The sequence below is a fragment of the Callospermophilus lateralis genome, unplaced genomic scaffold (genome assembly GCF_048772815.1).
Source record: "Callospermophilus lateralis isolate mCalLat2 unplaced genomic scaffold, mCalLat2.hap1 Scaffold_83, whole genome shotgun sequence".
Lineage (NCBI taxonomy): Eukaryota > Metazoa > Chordata > Mammalia > Rodentia > Sciuridae > Callospermophilus > Callospermophilus lateralis.
Window position 1 is genome coordinate 6,804,933 of NW_027516368.1, and position 3,604 is coordinate 6,808,536.

Here is a 3,604-nt window from a genome sequence, read left to right on the forward strand (position 1 = left end):
AGGGATGCACACAGCATAGCCTGAGTATTCCCTGTGTGCAGAGGGGATAGCAACTCACCCACCTTCTGCTCTCACAGCAGGGGATGCCTGCCCCTTCTAGTACAGACCTCCTAACTGTAAGCTGTGGGAGGCCTCCGCTCAAGTTCAGAGAATTACTTAGAGCCATTAAGAAGCATCTGCCTTGTCAAAACATTTGGAGAGAGGGCTGTAGATAAAGACATTGTCAAGCTGCTTCAGACAGGAGGCAAGCAGATGAACAGAACCATAACTCAGCATAAGTGATTGTTTCGCCATTCTCCTTTTCAACATGAGGGCAGCACGTCTTGGAATGACCCCCTCGCAAGGGGAAACGGTGTTTCCTCTGGACCATCCCAGCACATGGTGATGGAAGACAGATTCGGGCATCGTAGGCACCCAAGAATATTCTGCTAATTGACATTGTTAGAAAATAAGGAAGTGGGGGCATGGGCCCCAAGGGTGTTAGACCAGGGAGGGAGAAGTATGATTTCAAATCACATTTCTAATTAATCCCGAGTTAATTGAAGGGGAAAGTCTCCAAGGTGTCTGGATTCAGTGTGCTAACTCGAGCAGCTGGGAGCTCTTACACTTGCTTGACTCATGGGTGGTCTTCAAAGAGGGCGCCATGACCCCTTCCCTGTGTTCCCAACCTCGTGTAATCGATCTGTGTTGGTTGGGGCCGCGCACGACTCACCATAGCCAACAGGATGCAGCAGAAATGGGGAACAGGACATTGTGCTTTGTGCTCTTGGGAACCCTGGGCAGCCATGTAAGGAGTCCCAACTATCCCCTGGGGACAAGGTCACATGGAGGAGCCTGGAGGGCAGACGTGTGAGGAAAGGGGTCGCAGCCCAGGGTGGGGTCACCGTCCAGGACTGAACGTTTGTTTGGTGGACCACGGAGGCTTCCCTTCTGGAACTCAGGTCTGGAGGTCTGGGTTTGGTTCGATGAGAGGAGATCACAAAAGTAGCTCTGCTCAGAGACCCAGAGGGAAGCCACGAGGCTCTGGATTCGGGTGGCCCGGAGGAGGCATCCACAGCTCCGTGTGCCCAGCAGAGACCACAGGCCCGAGTCTCAGAGCCTTGGCCCTCAGGGGACAGTTCCTACTCATCCCCTCCTGATTGAGCTTTGAGCGTTGCTCCCAGGGACCTGGCCCTTGGAGAGGAGCTTTGGAGACTAAGGCACCAGGAGCGCCCCGCCAGGACAGGGGGCCATGCCAAGACCGTGCCCTGACAGCCCGGGAGGAAGCTGGCTCCCTGTCCCTGCTGCCCCTTTCCGTTCTGGGCTGGAGAGAGAGGCCTGGGAGGGGCCCGAGCTGTGGAATGGGAAGCCATGGCGTTTTCTGCCTTCCAGCCGGAGTCCCGCATCCTTTCCTCCACGGCCACCGACCTGGTCATCAGAGCTGAGAGAGGGACCAGTCAGCCTTTGAGACAGCAGTGTGGGGTGCACTGGCCGCGATCCCCAGGATGGTCCCCCCACAGGTGCACACACATCGATTCTTGTGTGGGAAGTGCTGGCTCACGCCACACCTGATGGCTTTGCTGATGACTCTCTGGGGTGAGGACGTGCCAGCTGACCTTCAGCCCAGGACTGGTGACAGGAAGCCCGCTGCGGGAGACACCGAGACAGCCAGAAAGCGTTTCTCTCTTCTGTGAAGAACATCCTGCAGACGCCACCCTCCTTCCTCTGCATCCTGTGTCTGCGCCCCTTCCCGCCTCTCCTGAGGGCTGGTGCCATGGGTGTGAGGTGCCATTGGCCACCGAGGCCACCCCCCTTCTGCCTCGGGTCTCCAGCCCCCGAGCTCCCCTGTTATGAACTCCAGGTTCTGAAGCAGCCGGTCAGTGCCCTGAGCTTCTCTCCTACCTCTGGGGTGCCTGGAAGGCAACATTTGTGCCTCAGGGCGGACGTCAGATTTGGGAACTCAGGGGTCAGTTTGGTTACTTACTTACCACTGGGGTGACCTTCACAGGCTCTTAAGCTCCGGGGCCCCAGGTGTTTTCCTCCGTAAATGGAAGGTCATCATAACTTGCTCACAGAGCCACGGAACAGAGCAGGTGACACGGTCCATGCACAAGCCCTTTGGAAATGATCAGCACTGCTCTACGTATGGTCACTGTCATCATTGTGCCTCGTCGTGCACCAAGGACGGTGCATGAGCTCAGCCACCAGAAGTTCCTCTTTCTATTACGCTGTTGAGTTCTCTCTGCCTGAGAAACAAGACCATGGAGGGCCAATGACTGTCATCACCAGCATCTCCCACATCATCACCAGGAGCAGCAGCAGTATTACCGTTGCCATCATTGTCACCATCACCGTTGTCATCATCACCATCACCGCGCACCATGTCTTGAACATTTACCAAACGATGTCCTTGGCATTGATTTTCACAACAGCCTTTCAGGTGTGTCTGACTGTCACCCCTCTGTCACAGTTGGGGAAACCACGGGTAGTCCAATGTCGAACCACTTGCTTGAGATCGTATGGAAGTAAACTTGGGTGCTGGCTTTGTCACATGCCCTAAAACTGGAATGATGCAGAGATTAGCACGGCCCCACCACGAGGATGATGCGCAGATTCTTGAAATGTTCCTTATTTTCTATTTTGGAGAAGAAAAGTGTAGAATAGAGATCATCAGAGTCCAGGAAGGGTGAGGGGACATGGGGACAGTTAGATAACAGGCCCCGGGGTACAGTGGATGGGAGGAAGGCGATCTCTGTTCCAGAGCCCAGCAGGGGAACGGTAGCCTATGATTTATGATATATTTCAAAATAATCAGGAGAGTCCAAAGTTCCCAACACAGACAAATGATCAATGTTCGCGGAGATGGAGAGACCAATTACCCTGCTTTGGTCATTATGCATCGTCTACATGCATCCAATTATCCTGCCGTATCCTATAAATATGTACAAATGGTGTGTGCTCATTAATTTTTTTTTTTAATTTAAGGAAGTAAACTTGGCTTGTTGGAAAATTAGAAAAAAAAAGAAATAGGCAAATAATTGCCCATTCTTTTACAGATAATCTACTGCAAGTAAAGATATCAACCTCCAGAAAAATCACACATAGCATTACTAAGCATATTTCCAAAAAGTGTATAATATGCACAGTTGGAAAGTACAAAATTTTAAAAAATGTTGTCAGCAACAGGTGTGCTACATATTTACTTATTTTATTTAAAACTTTTTATAGTGGAGGGATACAATATCTTTTTTATTTTTAAAAAATATGGTAGGCAAGAGCTCTACCAACTGAGCTACAAACCCAAGCTTCATATTTAAAAGAATGTGAAAAGTGTGTGTGTGTGTGTGTGTATGTGTGTGTGTGTGTGTGTGTGTGTGTGTGTGTGTGTGTATGTGTGTTTATCTCCATTGGATTTCTTGATTTTCTTCTTAACTCCATGCTCTCTTCCGGGTCTAGACTGAAGACTGAAGCTTCATTCTTTGGAGATGATCTTTCAGATCCTGTGAATTATAGAAAACCAGGTAGATTTGAGGATAGCAGTCCAAAATGTAAGCAAGGAAAAATAATAAAAATTTTCACACCAACTATTGACCATTCAAATTCTATTACATAGCCCAAACCAAGA

General features: G+C 50.2%; 1 pseudogene; it reads left to right on the top strand.

The window, feature by feature from the left end:
- The first annotated feature begins 2,514 nt into the window (after positions 1 to 2,514).
- Positions 2,515 to 2,615, top strand: LOC143387650 (U6 spliceosomal RNA; annotated as a pseudogene).
- Positions 2,616 to 3,604: the final 989 nt, after the last annotated feature.